Raw genomic sequence first — 12237 nt, forward strand, 5'->3', positions numbered from 1 at the left:
AGTAATTTCTATGAAGGGTAGAATTGGTACTTATATCCATATAGACTGCCAATCAAATTTTTCATCATAATTACATAGTTTATTATGGTAGAATGAAATCAGAAAGGTAAAATGAAATATAGGAAAAAATGAAAGAATTAGAAATGCAGGAAGCAAAGAACTGTGGTAATAACTGAATACAAGTGGACACCTCGCCTACGCTGAGCCACAGCAGAGACGGCAGCTCATGGTCTGAGCCGCAGCAGAGGCGGCAGCTCACGGTCCTATCTCCTAGCGCTTCCGTTCTTTCTGCCTCCTCTTTCACGGTGCCCCAGAGTCTTAGATGGGATGGTATAAATGCTTTATTTAGGGCTCAGCACTCAAGGATCACTTATTTTCAGCACTTATTTTAGAAGCCTTGAGGCTCTGCTTTTGCCTCCTATTCACTGTACTGCCTTTTCCCATGAAAACCAAGAGTAGGTGTCCTGGCTAGTTTCAATGTCAACTTAACACAAGCTAGTGCCATCTGAGAGGAGGGAGCCTCCGTTGAGAAAATGGCTCCAAAAGACCAGGCTGGAGGCAACTATCTCTGGCACTATGGGAGGGATGTTCTGTGCACAGTGTAAAGTGCTGACTTCTGCAGCAGCAGAGAGCTGAGCACAGCAGACTTTGGTATTGTTAAGCATCGCCTGTCTCAATCTTAGGTAAACATTGTTTTCCATCATTTTCTGACTGGGTGAATAAAGAGCTGAATGTTCAATAGCTAAGGCAGAAGAGAGTAGGTAGGACTTCCAGAGGGATAGAGACTCTAGGGAAGAAAGAGGAGTGAAAGAATTCACCTACAAGATGAGGAGGAAGTCCGATGTATGAAAATGAAGACGGGGTAAAGAAGCAAGTGGCGAACAATAGATTAAACATAGGTTATAAGAACTAGTTGGGAACAACAGCAAGCTAAGGCCAACAGCTATCATAAACAAATGTAAGTCTCCATGGCATTATTAAGAGTCGGGGCAGACATAGCAAGTCTGTACAGTTGCAGGGCATTTTCTTAATTAGAGATAACAGGGGAGGACCCAGCGCATTGTGGATACTGCCATCCCTGGGCTGGTGGTCCTTGGTTCTATAAGAAAGCAGGCTGAGCAAGCCATGGCAAGCTTGCAGGTAGCCCTCTTCCAGGGCCTCTGCATCAGTTCCTGCCCTGTGTGAGCTCCTGCCTTGGCTTCCTCTCAATGGATATGTAAGCCAAGTAAACTGCTTACTAAGTTGCCTTTGGTCATGGTGTTTCATCACAGCAATAGTAACCCTAACTACAACATTAGAGTTTGTCTATGGGAATAAACACGGAAGGCTGTCGGACACTTCCATTTTAACTAGCAGTAAGCTCCCACTAAGGCCTATGATTTCTCCAGCCAAGTATCTGACTGGGTTTACATGTTCATGTATGAGTCTTCGCCTGTGGAGTGGACCTCAAAACAATCCGAGTGCCGGTTACACCCACAGCAGTAGTATCACTATCACACAAGTGTCCACATGCTGCCTGGCAGGCTGGTACTGAAGTTGGTGAGGTTCACAGCTGAGTACTTGCTACCTTTCCTCCCTCAGCAGCCTGTACATGCTCCGCCCCTCTGAAAGCTAGTCAGCAGCAAGTTTTCAGCTCACATCCAACTAGCTTTCTCTGTATCTGGCAAATCAAGGTATGTGGTATTTTTAGCAACATGGTCTTAGCTTATTCTGCTGGGTAACCAAGAGGGATGGCAAAAATGTGATGATTTTTTAAAAATTTAGTTTAACAGAACTAAGTTACACTATAGTGTTGAAAAATAAATCCTTATAGTTAGTAAAAAGCATACCTAAAATTTAAAGCTAGATTTACCTGATGCTCAGATCTAAGAGTGCACCTCAATGAAAATGACAACATTAGTACTGATGTCACATTGTCAAATTATAAAATAGAAAATGTAGAAAATGTTCTTATCCCAAAACTGGTCTACTTCCTTAAAGTACCAGAATAAAAGACTATGCTATCAATAGTTCCTTGTGAATACCAATAAGGGACTCCTAACTGACCAGCATACCTGGAATACACTGTGCAGACACGGCGCATGTAAGTGAAGCTCTTGCCTCCACTGGGCCAGAGCTGGCACTCTGTTCTGTGATTCTACTGACTTTTTAAAAAAGATCTATTTATTTATTATGTATACACTGCTCTCCCTACATGTACACCTGCACATCAGAAGAGGGCATCAGATTACATTATAGATGGTTGTGAGCCACCATATGGTTGCTGGGAAGTGAACTCAGGACCTCTAGATGTGCTCATCTAGTGCTCTTAACCTCTGAGCCACCTCTCCAGCCCCTCTACTGACTTCTTAAACTTTGCTTTCCTCCCCACCTATGCACACTAAAAGCAATGTTCTATATATTTTCCTTTAAAATGATTTATTTAATTTTAATGAGCTTTCTTTCTGATTAGTGCTGTTCTTTTTTATTTTTTTAATTAATTTATTCATATTACTAGTTGAACATATTCTTTTTGTTTGTACCTTTCTACATACCTAAGCAAATTATTTCAGTCACTCACATACAGTCTTTTATATTTTCATGTCTCAAAACATAAAGAGCAAAGCTGCTAACACTGCAGACAGCTGCTACAGTAAAGAAAAGCACACAACTTCCTATCACTGTCCAAATATACAGAGAACACGCCTGAAGGAAGGTCCTGAGAGCTCAGCATGTGGAAATTTTAAAGTTAGACTAACTGGAAATTCCCGCAATGAGAGCGGCTCATATAGAATTTAAAGCTCTCGCTGCTCTCCTATGTGGACTTAGTGATGAATTATTACATCCCTTGCCTTGTCATAAGTAAGCAACTCAGCAAACGCACACCTGCTTCTCTGAGGGTATTTTACAGCAGAAGATACAGCACTCCTAGGACAGGACTTTATGCCGATGGTGACTTTCCTGTTCCAGGAAGATCCAGAAAGCAAATATGTGGTATTTGTAAAACATATTTCAAACTGTGAACCAGAACCTATGAAATTACTTATCTATTACATCAAACCTCGGAACATGAGGAAACACTGATGGCTGCACTGCACTGTCTTCTTAGCTCAACACTTCTAGCACCATGACTTAGGAGTGTTCAACCCATGTTACAAGATTCACTGAAATATGTGACACAAGTGTGTCTCTGCATTCTACAGACTAACAGCAGGCTGGGAAAACTTTAAATATTCTAACAGTGCTTTTTTTAAAATTCCAGGTAACCTGATGGGGAAGTGGTAATAATAAACAATATTAACCTAACATAACCTAGACCCAAGGCGGCTCAGAGACTAATCAACCAACCCAAAGCATGCATGGGCTGGACCTGGGTTCCCTACACATTAAGTAGCTGATGGGCAGCTTATGCAGGTCTCCTAACAACTGGAGCGGGGCACTCTTGGATCCTTTCCCTAGCTGTGCTGCCTTGTCTGGCCTCAGTGGAAAAGGATGCGCTTAGTCCTGATGCAACTTCATGTGTTGGGATGGGTTGGTGGTGGAGAAGGGGAACGAGAAGAGCGGGGGTGGGGGGGGTGGGGGGGGGAAGGAAGGTGTAAGAAGGGGGGATGGGGGAGGAAGGTGTAAGGAGGGGGGATGGGGAGGAAGGTGTAAGGAGGGGGGATGGGGGAGGAAGGTGTAAGAAGGGGGGATGGGGAGGAAGGTGTAAGGAGGGGGGATGGGGGAGGAAGGTGTAAGAAGGGGGGATGGGGAGGAAGGTGTAAGAAGGGGGGATGGGGAGGAAGGTGTAAGAAGGGGGATGGGGGAGGAAGGTGTAAGAAGGGGGATGGGGGAGGAAGGTGTAAGAAGGGGGATGGGGGAGGAAGGTGTAAGAAGGGGGGATGGGGAGGAAGGTGTAAGAAGGGGGATGGGGGAGGAAGGTGTAAGAAGGGGGATGGGGGAGGAAGGTGTAAGAAGGGGGATGGGGGAGGAAGGTGTAAGAAGGGGGATGGGGGAGGAAGGTGTAAGAAGGGGGATGGGGGAGGAAGGTGTAAGAAGGGGGATGGGGGAGGAAGGTGTAAGAAGGGGGATGGGGGAGGAAGGTGTAAGGAGGGGGATGGGGGAGGAAGGTGTAAGAAGGGGGGATGGGGAGGAAGGTGTAAGAAGGGGGATGGGGGAGGAAGGTGTAAGAAGGGGGGATGGGGAGGAAGGTGTAAGAAGGGGGATGGGGGAGGAAGGTGTAAGAAGGGGGATGGGGGAGGAAGGTGTAAGAAGGGGGATGGGGGAGGAAGGTGTAAGAAGGGGGGATGGGGAGGAAGGTGTAAGAAGGGGGATGGGGGAGGAAGGTGTAAGAAGGGGGATGGGGGAGGAAGGTGTAAGAAGGGGGATGGGGGAGGAAGGTGTAAGAAGGGGGATGGGGGAGGAAGGTGTAAGAAGGGGGATGGGGGAGGAAGGTGTAAGGAGGGGGATGGGGGAGGAAGGTGTAAGGAGGGGGATGGGGGAGGAAGGTGTAAGGAGGGGGGATGGGGGAGGAAGGTGTAAGGAGGGGGGATGGGGGAGGAAGGTGTAAGGAGGGGGATGGGGGAGGAAGGTGTAAGAAGGGGGATGGGGGAGGAAGGTGTAAGAAGGGGGATGGGGGAGGAAGGTGTAAGGAGGGGGATGGGGGAGGAAGGTGTAAGAAGGGGGATGGGGGAGGAAGGTGTAAGAAGGGGGATGGGGGAGGAAGGTGTAAGGAGGGGGATGGGGGAGGAAGGTGTAAGGAGGGGGATGGGGGAGGAAGGTGTAAGGAGGGGGATGGGGGAGGAAGGTGTAAGGAGGGGGATGGGGGAGGAAGGTGTAAGAAGGGGGATGGGGGAGGAAGGTGTAAGGAGGGGGATGGGGGAGGAAGGTGTAAGGGTGGTACCAAGAGGAAAGGAAAGAGGGAGCTAAGGCAGGATGTAAAATGAATAAATTAATGAGAAATAAACAAAAAAAACAAATACAAACAAGCAAAGGAACAAACGAACAAATGAATGAAAAAAATCCAGGTTTCCTGATGGGGAAATGATAATATTAAGTAATATTCAAAATTTAAGAGCAATAAGTTGGTTCCAAGTGTCAAGATAGAAGGCAGTACAATGGGATCCTTGGGAAAGTATTGTTCCTTTCCAAGTAGAAAATGAGAGGAAGACCAGCCACAATTACACACACACACACACATGCACGGGAACCCACATACACACGCACACACATACAAGATAAAGATTTATCCTTTGACATTTCAAAAAAGAAGTGATTTGAAATGACTTCATGACAGAACCACAATTTTAGAGGCCATAACATACTATGCTTTGTGCAGGAGTCACCAGGGACATGCTGACAATGCTTTATGTGTAATTTTTAATCTCAAGCTCTGAAAACACAAAGAATTTTGTTATTTATGTAGCAAATCATTTAACACCAAAACCTGGCATACATCATCTTGAGTCACTGTGCTTCTTAAAAGATTAACGTGTTTGATTAGAAAATGTTGACCTGGACCCCAAAAGGAAAATGCTTAATAAATATTCCATGGACTCTATTTCATTCCTAAAATATGAAAAATCACAAATGTCAAAACAGATCTGCTGCAAGCATTTGTAATAAAGACATGTAGGCCATCTATGCTTGCTTCCAAGCCTCTAATGAATCAGCTGCTCTGTGTCTGCATTTGATTCCATCCCCAGGTCCCATCCAAGAGGGATGCTATGCAGATAGTTCAAGATACTGCCTGTTTCTTAAAGACAGTAACAAACATTTGATCAGTCATCTGGTCTCTGAGTCTATGTGCAAAAAGGAACTTCAATTTAAAATTCAGAGAGCCTATGACAGACGGTAATATACAGATATTAGAAAAAAACCTAAAAATAATTTTAATGAGCATTCTACATTATCAACTAGGAAGAAGTATTATGTGCTGTCATTTCCTGTACCATGAAGTACTCCACGTTTAAGTAACGAAAGAAGTAAGGGAGTAAATGATACAATCAATTCACTTTGTAAAGAATTTTCATGTTCTTTAAGATCTCTCAGTGTGTTCCTTTTTACCAAGACATAGTATCTTGGTATTAAATAATACTCAAAATTTAAGAGCAATCTTAAGTTGGTTCTAAATGTCATATGGAAGGCAGTACAACGGGATTCTCGGGAACGTCCTGTTATTATCTATAAAAACTGGAATCTGACCATTTTTGTTTCAAAATACAAACCATCCATCTCTAGATTAACAGAACTGGGTTCCATTTTCGGTTTTGGAGAACAAAGAAAACTCTACATGTTGAACTTATTTACAGGTGCATTTAAAAACAAATTCTGAGACTTATGTCCTCTAGTCCTAGTCTCGCTCTCCCTACACAGCTGAGATGATTTTGTCAGAGCTAAACTTGATGTCCCTTATTCTTTTGTTTGTTGGTGGTGTCCCCTCCCCCCTCCCCCAGACAGGGTTTCCTGTGTAGCCTTGACTCACTTTGTAGACCAGGCTGGCCTTGAACTCACAGTGATCCGTCTGCCTCTGCCTCCCGAGCGCTGGGATTAAAGGCGTGCACCACCACACCTGGCAGTGTCCCTTATTCTTAACACCACTAAATGCCTGTTCCTTGCTGTACATGGCTTTCCATGCCTATCTTCTCAGCATTGATCAGGGTTATAAAATGGTCTGTTGCACAATCCAGCAAGAACTCCCTACTTTGAGCAGACACTGCTACACATCTGGTCCTGGTGAGCCATCCCCCTTCCTTCCAAGATGTCAGTCTCCAGCTTACACACCTCCCTTCAGCCTCTCCTCTGCCTCCTGCTCTGCCTCTCATTTATACTTTAACGACAACAACTACAACTGCATCTAAGTTATACTCTAACTTTTGTTTATGGATTCTTTGTTTTGTTCATTATTATAATTTTAACACTGGAATCACCTGAAACATACGTGTTACAAGAACAAATCACTATCCTTGACCTTTCACCTTTGTTCTCTCTGAAGCGCACCTCCACCCCTACAGTGTCAGCTGACACTTCAATCTAGACCAATTCCTCTATGGCGCTCCAGTCATTGAGAAGAAACCTGTAGGTGGGTCCCCATGGCCTTCCAAAAGAAGGCACTGTGAACTGCAGCGTGTTCCCGTCTCTCCATCTCAAGCCAGCTTTTCCTCTAGCTCGTCTCCTGTAAGTATTCCCAAGTGGCAATTCATTTCTTCTTCTCTCCCAGTCAGTCATCAAGTCCTGATCTTACTCACTCTCTTAGGAGAAGAAACAAACCTGCTGTTTCCCCCACTCATGGTGGAAGTTTCCATTTAGGGAAGATTCCTAATGAGACCAGGGCAGTAGAACTTCAAAGGCAGACTGGAGTTGACAAGTTTTCTGTCTTTTAGCCCTGGCTGTAAGATTTCTGAAGCGTAAGTTCCCTATGCATACTAAACTTGACATTCCACTCATGGAGGGCAGCAGGATCCTATTAACTATATATAAAGGCTTTGAAATTAAGCGCATTCCATCAGGAGATGCTCAGGGCTAGCCCATACTTAAACGTTTTTAAAACAGAAACCTTTGCTGTTTCAACAATGTATCACTTTACATTTTTTTTTTAAACAGAAGATACTTTCTCAGTAGCAGTCTTTCTGCTTCTGAACAGAGCAGAGACTGAGGGGGCATCCTCCTTGCTACCATCCCCTGATTCGTGTGGAACTTAGATTCATCCTCCTAAGCCTTACTTTCCCAGGTATCCTAGGCTCAAATGCCTAGGAAGGGGGTTAATTTTATTCAGTAGCCTGGCATCTCGTTCATTGAGCAAAGGGCGTCGTTACAGTTTCTCTTGATGTTCTGATTAAAAGTGGGTCTCTACCAATTTCCATGATGACAAAGCCCAAAGAAAACCTTAACTGTAAAGAGCCCATTGCCATCCTCACATAATGCATGCCTTTCAGTAGGACACCTGAGTGCTTCTAATCATGGACCAAGTGTGTTCTTCATTTGTTCAAGCCTGTGTTTGTTCAGAAGCGTCTGAGACTACAACAACTGAAAAAATATACAAGAATACAGGACCCCAAAATGATGAAGCTATAGCAGTTACAGTCTTTCTGGTAAAAACAGTGGCAGTGGATAGGGAGGTAATACTTACATTATACAACACACAGACATCAAAAAGTGAATTTTTTAATCCTTAAGAAATGTCTAGACATTGTAGCTATGACACAACGACACAACTGCTGTAAAAGAGAAAGTCTGGGGTGTACAAAAAGCAAGAGGTACTAAGGCCAAGTCCCGAAGGACAAACAGGAAATATACCCACACAGAAAGAGGAAAAGGTCTGAAGAGGGACCCCAGGTGCACAGCCGGAGGCATTCAAAACAAGCAAACAAAACTGCTGACTTCAAGTCACTCATGTGAAGGAGGGCATATAGAAAATGAAGAGAAATGACAAGGACCATAAGAGACCATGAAGCCAAATCATGAGAGGCTCTTTATGGATCCAGCAGATCTTTGAAATTCTCAGTCACTGAATAGTCATACTTGGACAGGACCACAAATTTAACAGCTTCCAATTCTAAAATTAAGGTCTAAAGTGAGTAGCTTTTTGATTATCTTAGATCCCAAAGGACTCAAGTTATTCTGAGGACATATAAAGAACACTCCTCTACCCCTTCTTCTTGAAGCCACCAAGCTGTCATCATCTGCATCAAGGCAGCACGATTAGATGCTGTGCTCTTTCAGGGATTCCAAGAGGAAACTGAACCCCAACACAGGACTGTAGCATAGGCCTTAACCGTATCTCCGTATAGACGACTCTGTGTCCTCCCCAAGCCCCAGGTCAAATTTGGTCCTCAGCTTAGCTAATCATGTCTAACTTGCCCAGAATGGACTGAAATCATCTTTCTGAGCATACTCTGACTAAGGAAATCTTGCCATAGAGACATTTACCATGCAGCCTCTAGACCCCTAGCATCAGTGCCCAGCACGGAAGCTCTGCTCTAGAAGGAAGCTACCGTCATAAGCTGACTCAGAGCACTCATGGGAGAAGTTTCCAAAGGGGAAGCACTGAACTTTGTCTTCCTTAAGCCACTACTGAGTTAGGCTCAAAAACAGATTAAACACCAGTTAATTCTGGGTCTCTCCTATTAGGTAATTAATTCTCTAACTGCTGATCCTCTTTTAAAAAAATGGAAGCTTCATACCTTCTTTTTTGGTTTCTGTTCACCAGAATTTACTAACACAGTACAAAAGACAGAGGCTTGTTTGAATTCACTCCCTTGCCTATGTGCTAACTTTTTTTTTTTTTTAATGCTTTCAAGAGCCAAGTGCTATGGTGCACGCCTTTAATCCCAGCCTGGTCTACAGAGAGAGAGAGCTCCAGGACAGCCAAGGCTAAACAGAGAAACTGTCTCAAAAAACAAAACAATCCAAACAAACAAACAAAAAAAGCCGTCTAAGCTGGGCAGTGGTGGCACACACTTTTAATTCCAGCACTTTGGAGGCAGAGGCAGGCAGATGGCTGACTTTAAGGCCAGCCTGCTCTACAGAGCGAGTTCTAAGACAGCCAGGGCTACACACAGAAACTCTGGAAAAACAAAACAAAAAGCAGTCTAAATACAGTACATAATTAACAGAAAATGTAGCTCACTTTTACATGTATGGATGTCTTTCGTGTACTTATGTGCAAAACTCAAATGGCTGTTGCAAGAGACTATCAGATCCCCGGGAAATGAGATTACAAACTATGTGGGTGCTTGGTTACAAACCCAGGTCCTTTGCAAGAGCAGCAAGTGCTCTTAACCGTTGGGCCACCTCTCCTGCGACTTATTGTCCTTTAAGCAACTCAATGCCTCTGCCTCAAATCATTCTCCGTTTACCTCAAAGAAACGTTAGTGACTATAAAGTATAAAACAGTCTTGCAGTGAAAGCAGGAGAAAACAGCTGGTACATTACTGTTTGCAAACGTGTACTGTGGGGACTGCAGACCTATGTTTGAGAGTTACGAATAGTAGAGGCATTTAGAGTTAGAATTAACGATGAGACGGAAATACATGCAGCACGAGGGCGAAACCGACAAAGGTTCAGTCAAATCAGTAGGGGAAAAAGCCCCATAAATGAAAATGTATTAGACTTAGCTACTGAGCTATTGAGCTGGAAATGAGGCAAAAGTGTTACCACAGTTTATTAATGCCAGCACTAGGTCCTGGGAAGCTGACTGAGAAAGGCCCGCCATTCGAAAGCCGCTAGACGTGTGGCCGGCACCGCACCAGGAGGAGCGGGGCACTTCAGCAACAAGGACTGCGGGGACGCGGTGCAGGGAGCCAGAACCCAGAGCAAGGCCCAGTCGCGCACGCCCCGCCACCGGCGCCAGGCCCAGCCCGCGAACGCCGCACCTCGCGGGCCGCCGGTGGAGCCGCGCAGCCACGCGCGAAAAGCAAGGCGCACCCGGCCAGCGCCAACTCGCATGCCCCTGCCCTCTCCACGCTACCTAGCAACCCGCCACCCCAACTCTGGCTCCTTGTCCATCCCAAGTCACCAGAGTTCCGTAATTACCTAAAGCTTCACCGCGCCGCCATCACACCGGAAGTGCGTCACTTCCACTTCCCGGGTGAAAGCAGGGTGTGAAATCCTGAAAACCTGATAGTGAATGGACTATGTTACGTCATACTATTAGTGATAATACCGTCTAGTAACACCAGAGTCAGAGCAACCCAGTAAACCACACTGTCCCTCCTTACGAAGAACACGAGACTATAGAAGTCTTTGTGAACTACAAGATCCAGCGACCTCGGGAAGCGCGGACGGAAATGAAAGGTAATAGTTTGCCATAGAGAACCGCGGTGTATGATGGGAAATGTAGTTCAAGCCGGTAGGCATTCACAACAGAGAAACTTGAGCTAAGTTTCCAGGCATGGATTTTACTCTAACACTTCTCATCTATTACCATAAAAAGTAGCTCTTAGTAGTCACCTTTCCGGTTTTTGTTTTTGTTTTTTGTTTTGTTAGTGTTGAAGCTTAACGCTCAGATACACACTAGGCAAGTACTCTACCACAGAGTCTTGTTATAATACCTTGCCTGAATATCTTAAAAAGAGTAGATAGAGACCACTTTTAGACTTTCAACAAAAGTTTTACAAATAGTCTGTTTAGGAAAAAAAGTGATAACATATTTAGCATCTGTTAAGTTCTAAGCTGAGTGGAAGAGACTATCTGATCATAAATGGCTGGCTGTAATGATGATGAGAAATAAATTGAAGGCCCGACATGGTAGTGAATGCCTTTAATGTCAGCACTTGGGGGGCTGAGATTGGCACTGTGAGTTCCAGGCTATCCACAGCTACATAGTGAGACCCCGTCTCAAAAAAGAAAAGAAAAAAAAAAAAGCAAATTGTATACAGATGGTAATTCTTCTATTTTAGGTGAAGGTACCAACTGGCCTGATTACGATAAGAAAGTGACTACTTTGCAGGGTTGGAAAGTGAAATTTGTAAAGAATTCAGAGCATTAGCATCAATTATACTCTTTCCTGAATCTTTGATCTTCAGTGTTAATAAAATGTAAGCATTAAAGTGTTTGCTAATGTAATTGGATCCCTTTTTAAGACAACAGCATCTTTACATTCTTAAATATTTTATAAACCAGGCTTGGCTTCTCCAAGAATTTTTTTTTTTAACACAGACAGGGTGCTGAAGTTATTTTTATAAAATTGTGTTTTCCCCCCTTAGTTTCTCTCTTAACACTGCTATAACACAAATAATTGAGATTCATATTTATTTATAAAGCTTTATAACACAATATTAAACAGTTTAAGTCTGTTCTTAAGCATCTATGTTATTTCTGACTCTGTCTCTGCCAAAATCCCCAAGTTAGTTGTTTAGTATTTTCTTTGTTCCAGCAGAATCTTCTTCATGTCTCCTGCACCTTTGCCTGTGGCTAAATCCCCCAACTTCCTCTTCTAATGCCTCCTACCCTGGCTGGCAGGAAGTTCAGCCCTATTCTTTCCCCTGCTCAGTGATTGGCTGTAAGCTGCTTTATTGGCAGTCATGGGGACAACCAGGAAGCAGCGTGTATACAACTTTGAGACAGGAGATTCTTAGAACAAGACATGCAACCAGATATGGGGATACAGAAGTCAGCATGTGAATTACACAATAAACTTATATTGTTTTAACTTATCTGTATTAGTAGTGTTATCAGTATGCCCAGCTAGCAATCAATTAAGACATGGACACTTGTTAAATTTTAAAATAGCCTTAGTTAACCTGGGGCAGGGCAGATATCAATCCTCTAAACTACTTA

General features: G+C 44.0%; 1 protein-coding gene and 1 long non-coding RNA gene across 4 annotated transcripts in view; one reads left to right on the plus strand and one right to left on the minus strand.

The window, feature by feature from the left end:
* CWC22 (CWC22 spliceosome associated protein homolog) overlaps positions 1-10614 on the minus strand; it is a 51514-nt gene extending 40900 nt beyond the window's left edge. Inside the window, exon 1 of the mRNA XM_084799805.1 lies at positions 10492-10614. The gene's annotated coding sequence lies outside the window, so the exon portion shown is untranslated. The remainder of the gene's footprint in view (positions 1-10491) is intronic.
* Positions 10615-10617: 3 nt separating this feature from the next.
* Positions 10618-12237, plus strand: part of LOC311607768 — a 33691-nt gene continuing 32071 nt past the window's right edge. For all 3 annotated transcript variants that reach the window (XR_014782730.1, XR_014782731.1, XR_014782732.1), the window contains exon 1: positions 10618-10752. This is a non-coding gene — a long non-coding RNA (uncharacterized lncRNA). The remainder of the gene's footprint in view (positions 10753-12237) is intronic.

Source organism: Acomys minous (assembly GCF_964271855.1).
Source record: "Acomys minous genome assembly, chromosome: 10".
Lineage (NCBI taxonomy): Eukaryota > Metazoa > Chordata > Mammalia > Rodentia > Muridae > Acomys > Acomys minous.